Source organism: Coturnix japonica, chromosome 20 (assembly GCF_001577835.2).
Source record: "Coturnix japonica isolate 7356 chromosome 20, Coturnix japonica 2.1, whole genome shotgun sequence".
Lineage (NCBI taxonomy): Eukaryota > Metazoa > Chordata > Aves > Galliformes > Phasianidae > Coturnix > Coturnix japonica.
Genome location: NC_029535.1, coordinates 8,066,004 through 8,073,160, shown reverse-complemented (window position 1 = coordinate 8,073,160; position 7,157 = coordinate 8,066,004).

Genomic DNA, 7,157 nt, shown 5'->3' with positions numbered 1-7,157 from the left:
AATGTTATTCCACTTAAAGGGAGAAAACAGCAACCCCATGCGTCCTTGAAAAGCTAGCGATATCACTTTTATACTATTTAATAATGTTGGGAGAAGTGTCCATATATTTCCTTCCCCCACCTGCAGCAGATCCCCCAAAAGCCTTTCTCACCCAAAAGAAGCCATAAGCAGAGGGCAGAGGTGCCCAATGGCTGCCCAGAGCCCCAGAATTCAAGGTGTCCACCCAGGATTGTGTCCTGGTCCCACTGCAAAAGTGTAGAGCAGAAGGTTTACCCACAGAGCACAGGATACCTGAACAACAGAGACTGCACCTGGGGGGAGCTTAAGACTGACCAAAGGGTGGGATGTGATTTAGTGGCCATGGTGGGGATGGGTTGGTGGTTGGACTGAATGACCTTAGAGGTCTTTTCAACCTTTATGATTCTATGATGCTGAGTGTGAAGGTAGAGGAGGTGTGAGGGGCTGCTCGCACTGTGCTGTAGTGCTCTAGGGGCATCTCCAAGGGTTGTTCCTTGAAGGTGGGGCTGGCAGCACACCAGGGCATCATCCTGTGCTTCTAAAGCAGTACTTAGGGGAAGTAGCATCCACCTGGCAGAGGAAGCAGGGTGAAGGACGGCACTGTGCCAGCTCCTTCCCAGGAGGACCCCAGAGGCAGAAGGATCATTACTGTTTATGTTGCAGGAGCATCTCGTTAATAACAGATGCTCTGCAGTGCTGCGTGCCCCAGGCAGAGCCCCAAGTCACCACAATCCTGTGCCAGCTCACCGTGCTGCCTTTCCCAAAACTGCACCCGCAGAGCACCAAGGTTCCACTTTGTACCCACTGCTGTTTCCAAGCAGGATGGCAGAACCTCACCCGATGCACAGCTTTCCCCCATCCTTTAGCAGTGGGGACAGGAGCTCCCATGGGGTTGTCCCTGCTGTGCTGTGCCTCCAGCTCTCCTGTCCCCAACAGTAGCTGGTTCTGGAGCAGTGGGGAGCTTGGGGTCAGGCAAGAGACGTAATCAAACACAAAGTCCAAACCTGGTCCTCTATAGCTATTTTAAAAGCAAAAACAAGCCTGACAAAACCATGGGTATGTTTCCATAGAAATATAGCAGGGGAGCTGTGAAGATGCTCTGGGAGTGATGCACAAGCAGTGCAGTAATTAATGGTGTAGCTGCATAAAGGGAAAATTGAAAACCTTGAGGGTTTAACTCAGATTAGCTCATGGCTCACAGCAGGTTCGAGATTGCAGCTCTACTTCTGTGCAGTTGGTACCCTGGATAAACTGTAAGGTTTGAAAGAAGATATGGGGCCTGAAGGGAGATGCCTGGTTTGGGAGGTTTGGGCTTTGCAGAGAGCCAAAATAAACCAAAATGTTCTGATGTAGGCCCATTTCAAAGCAGAAGATTGAAAAATCAGGCATGCCAAACTTCTGGGGGTCTTGACTCAGAGCAGAACGAAGCCATACCCTGCCACCATCCAAACCTCAGGTACAAAGACTCATCATGGACCTGGTCAATCACTGCTGTGCAAATCACTGCCCAACCCCATGAGGCAAGGGGGATGGTGCACTTATTCTGGGCTGGGACTGACCCATTTTGGGCTTCTATCAAAACAAGAAGCAGCCCAACATGAACAGGGCCACAGATGGTTTTCAGCAAGCCCTGCAGCAAACAGAAGCTGATTGGTGAGCCATCAGCACCGTGCATAAAGCAGGCAGGTGTGGTGCTGCCTGTGTCAGGTGGTGATGATGATGAGGTTACAGGGCTGTGCTGAGGAAATGCATTTTAAAACACTGACTTCCCCTTCCTGCTGTGCTCAGGTGTGCTGGGACCTCACTGAAAGCTCAGATATTCTTTTTTCCTATCTACCCATTTTTATTTCATTTTTAAATGGTGGCGTTTCCCATCCCTGCCCTCCTTGCTTCCCCTCAGTACCAGCCTCAGCAATGCCATCTCGTGGTAACAGACACGAAATCCTTCTGCAGAGATAATTAGGGACGGGAGATGCAAACCAATGATGGCCCTTCTGCTGCAAAGCCCTGCCTGACAGCAAATCCGCAGCAAGAGCAGGGAGCTGCAAAGTGCTTATTGCTGTTTCTCTGGGGACTGGAGTTTGCAAACACAATTGTGTTACCCAAAACTTAAAGCTCAAAGGGGAAACAACAGTGACTGGAGGTTGCAGGTAAGTCAGAGAGCACCAGGGCTGGCTCTCCCATAGTGCAGCCCATCAGGTGTTTGAGAACCCACTGGGCTGGCTGTGTGCTGTTAATTATTTAAGTGAGTTTCATTAAGCTTCTGGAGCTGATTGGCTGACTCAGCAGGCATTTGGGCTGCTCTAAAATATTGATGAGGCAGCTGCAAGACTGCAAGTGGAACCCATGTTGTAGATGCTGAGCTGGGTGAATTCTAGCTGCCTTTCCATACTTGGCAGTGGGTTCAAGCAGCAGCTATGGTTTACCTGCAGGTTAAGCACAGTACCAGGGCACTGCTGGCCTACAGGCTGACCTTCCATCCCATTCCTTTTCCTTTAGAAGCCAAGTTATGCTTCCAGCATCCCCAGCAGCCATCGCTGGTCCTGCCATTGCTGACCCATCCCTGGTAGATGTGGGAATGATGTAGGTGCAGCTGGAATTCTGCAGCTGCTCTGCTCCTGGGCCTATGTCTCTAGAACTTTCTCCTCATTTCCTTTAACCACCTCAATCTGCATCCTCCTCCCACTGCATTTGGAGCTGCACTTTTAGCGTGAGCCCGGGCTGCTTTTGCAGATGGGGTGGCACAGAGTTCTGCAACGTGTCCTGTCCTTCTCTCAGCCTGTGCTCTCACTGCATATGCAAATATTGCTGACCTGAAGCAGAAGCTCAAGCTGCAGCACAGCCCAGGGCTGAGCTCTTTCCATGCACCCACCTGCCTTCGGTGATCCCCCCTCAAACTCTCTGAAACCATGCAGCCAAAACTCATTGCTTCACACAGAGATGCTGCAGCACCTTCAGATTATTTGTTTCAGCTTCATTCACAAACTGTCCTTCCATGTACCAGCCTGCCTGCAAATTTAGGCTGGCCTGTTTTCTTAGTCTAAATTATATCCAATCTCCCCTTGTCTGGCACTATTTTCATGCCTTCTATCTGCTGAATGCTCTTTGTAGCGCTGGCCAGAAGAGCACTTAGGTTTGATGAACCTGGAAGCAGCCAGCCTGCAGGACAGGGTATGCCAGGGTCATCTGTAAGAAGGGCAAAAAGAGGAGGATGAGCCCCAGCTACCAGCACGGCTGCAGGTTGATGAGTCTCCCCAGCTCTGCATGCTGTCAGCACACACAGGGAGATGCTGAGTGAGACATTCTGTATTCACAGCCTGGTGCCCAGAGGACAGGAACATCCTTTGGACCGGAGAGCACAGGATGAAGTTGCAAGAACACAGCAGGGACTGCATGTAAATAAGGCTGGGAGTCAGGAAAAGCCGTGCTGCAAATGCAGCATCAGCTACATCCAGAGGAAAGCCCCACAGAGGAAAAGCTCTCAAGCAGCAGGACCAAAGGGGTCCAATATCCTATGGGTTTGTTATGGAAAAGCGTGGCTGAATTTTCTGATGCCTAAATGGGTTTGTGGCTGGGTTGCCATCTCCATCACCAGAGAGACTTCAGGATTTGTATCCTCTTTGGTTCCATATCCTCTCCCAGCCCCCATGCCCCTTTCCATCCCCACAGCAGCCCACCAAGGTGGGGCAGAGCCCAGAAAGTCCCCTCCTCTCTTGCCTCAGTACCATTTGGAGCCTATTTATTTTTGCTGGATGTGTTGTTTTCCTTCTTTCATCGCTGCAGAACAATCTACAAGAGGAATCCAGCATGCGCCTGTACCGCTCATCTGAGATGAGACAGATGTGTCAGCCTTGTTAGCTATTTCAGTATGGGCTTTTTCTTTCTGATGACAACCTCCAGGTCCTAAATATTCATGCAGGTTTCAATTCAGCTTTGAAGTTGGTGGGAGGCAGGTGCTGGAATGGGAACAAAGCACTTCACGGGGCCCTGGGGGAGTGGTCCCAGGTTCAGTTACAGTCCTTGTGGGTGCTTCAGTCAGTCCTGAGCTGGACCCCAAGTTTATTGGATCTGGTAGGGCTGGTTAGTTCTGTTGTTTGTTATTAAGCTGTAAGTTGCAAAGAATGGTGTGTTGGTTTAGAGAAACTGGAAGGTGCTGCCCATGGGAACCCTTCTAAGCCATGTCTGTAAGGGGCTGCCCCACACAGGGCATGGTGGCTCCATGGAGGGGAGATGGGGTCCTGGCACTGTCTCATCCCAAGGGATAAGTGCTGGAGCACGGAGGTGGCAGCAATTTGATTTGTGTGTCTTTGGTTCTCATGGGTGCAGAAGGAGGCAAAAAGCCAAGGAGGTTGGGAAGGATTATGTGAGAGATGTAGACGTGAGGAATGACAGAGAGCTAAATTTACAGAGTCTAGGAAAAGGAAGACTCAGGGGCAACGTGGTCACAGGCTATAAATACCTTCAAGGTAACAATATAAATGAAGGAAGGGAATTGTTTGTTCTCAAAAGATGGTAGGGCAAGAGCCAGAACTGGAGGCAGATGAAGGAGATGCATAGAGTGGAGGGGAGGGAGGCCTGGCTGGGGAGATTTGCTAGGAGAGAGGGCTGGGGGGCAAGTAGGGCCATGAGATGCTGGGGGAAATGAGGTGATCGCATCCCTAAGTGACCAACTTGCTTCCTTTCAGCTTTGCACATGCCCTGAAGGTAACCCCATTTCATTCAATACAATTCAACCCAACTTTGTTTTTCACCATTGCTTCTCCTTTCACATACCTGGTCGGCTTGCTGTTCCTCTGGGATCTGATTTTCTTACCAGTCAGTCCTGCACAGCTTAAACTAATGCTGAAACTTCACCAACTTTAACCTCTCCTAAAAAGGGGAAACAAAAGAATTCTATCTGAGCAAGGAATGCACACAGACTACACTGCAACATAGAGGTTTCTCTCCATGCAAGCTGTCCTTGCTGCAGCTCAGGCCCATCTCATTCAACACGACTTTCCCTGGGTTCTGCTGTAGGTGCCCTGATGAGGTGGGTGCTGTCTAAGAACAGGACAGAAAGATGGATGATGGCAGAGAAATTTTGCATCTGCTAAATATGTAATATAAAACAAGTAGCTCTGTCAGCACCAGGTGGAAGGCAGCCTGGCTTTTTGTCAACTTGCTGCCTGCAAATTTGGACTGGAGCATTTTAGTGGCTGGGGGGTTGGGAGTGATATCTGCATGGGTACCTTCTCTGGTATCCAACAGAGATGAGATCACGCTCCAGGATTCTCTTGCTTTCTAGGCTTCTCATTTTCATGACTATTGACACAAACTCAATTAGCTTCAAGGCCGACGACTGTCAAATTTGATTGAAACTGGGCAGTCATCTGATGTCTCTTCATTTTAGGTTGTTAAAGAATATCAGTGGTGGTGCTGTGGTTGGATGCAAGCATCCAGAAAGGCTTTTGCTCCCTGCCCCCATGCCCACATTGAAGCCCCTTTGCTCTCAGGGTGGTCCCTCAGCACTGAGCTTGTCTCCATCACTTGGTGATCCAAGGGCTGGTGTCCCCATCCCCTCCCATGGCAGCAGGAAGTTTTAAAGACCATGTGCTGGCTCAGGCCAAGCCATAAATGGGATTTCAGGTTGCTGCTTGGAGGAGAGGATGGGGCTGGAAGGGGGAAGGGGTTCTGCAGAAGAGGGAGATGGGTGGATGCAGGGTGCTGAAAGATCAGTCGCCACTCTGCTCTTGGATTAGCTTTGCTTGGATGGTGCAGCATTAGTTAGCCAAGCCCTGTACAAGAAGAGATAGAGCCATCTGCTTTAGGATTTGAAAATAGCTCAGGGAGCAAACTGAGGGTGCCAAAACCCAGCCCATGGGCAGCACAGGGCACGCAAACCTCCGGTTGTTGGGTGGGTGTGGAGAAAGGGCTCCAGTTCAGTGTTTCAAACAGAAGCGTATCTCTGGAGTCATTCCATGTATTTCACACCAATCTTCTTTTTCTCTTATTACTCCAACTGCCAAAGGACAGAACACGAACTTTCTGTATCATCACATAGCTCGATAGATTTCCTCTTACCTTCAGGGTCTGAGCTCTCTGCCACTGTGTTTGTGTTTAAAGCCATCAGTGGTGTTGAAAGCAAAGAACTGACTCAGTAATTCTTTTTGTGGGGACATAATGTCCTTGGATCAGATAAAAGCACCTTCCCAGTGCTGCTTTTACATACTTCATTAATTCACATAGTGTTAGCAGCTCGTTAGTGTCTCTCTGTCCTCCTGCTCCACAACAACTGCTTTCATTTTTGACATCACATTGGCAGCCTGGTTCATGGCAGAGCAGTTGGAATGAGATCCCCTGCAACCAAAGCCATTCTGGGATGTCCTGTTGCACTCTCTGTCCTTGCTTGTCTTCCTTTGAGGTTTTATTTCCATCCCAAATGAAGCCATAACCCCTGACAGCCACCAGCACCACCCCACACCTTCCCCAGCATCTCACTCACACCCAAGACTTGGGAATGGTGAAACCCCATCCCCTCCCTGAGCCCTCTGCTGTTTTATGATGATGTTGGAGATGCGTGGCATCCAAAGCTGTGCTGCAGTGTGACACCACAAATGACCAACTAATTAGGCAAAGAAGAGCGCGACGAATTTAGATTCTTCTTTAGGGCTCACAGACTGTTAGTAATCTGCAATTTGTTAATTGAAAATTGCTTCCTCTGTTTGTTGTTGGCCTTTTGGTGGAGGGGGATATTTCCTGCTTTTGGACTGCGTCGCTGGATCTATAATAATGCACTTTGTACATTAGTGCCAGGCACATTTGTAATTGGCCACCCTATTAAAGAACACTAATGATCTTACAAGTGTTCACAAATAATGAATAGAATGGCCCCTCGCTGAATTGAGTAATTTATTCACTGACATACTTGCAGATCTGTTTTTCCATTCTTTAACCCAGCTTTAGCTCTCTGCCTGCCTTGCAGAGACATCTCCTTTTTCATCCATGTGTTGGAGACAATACGGGTCACAGGAAACTCACTGTTCATTGGGACTTGGGACCGGAGCACATACGTGATAGGATGTGCAGAGCAAGCAGCAGTGATGTCAGTCTCTGGTGCATTCATTGCTGCTGGGATTCTCCTGAAGCATAAAAGGAGGACA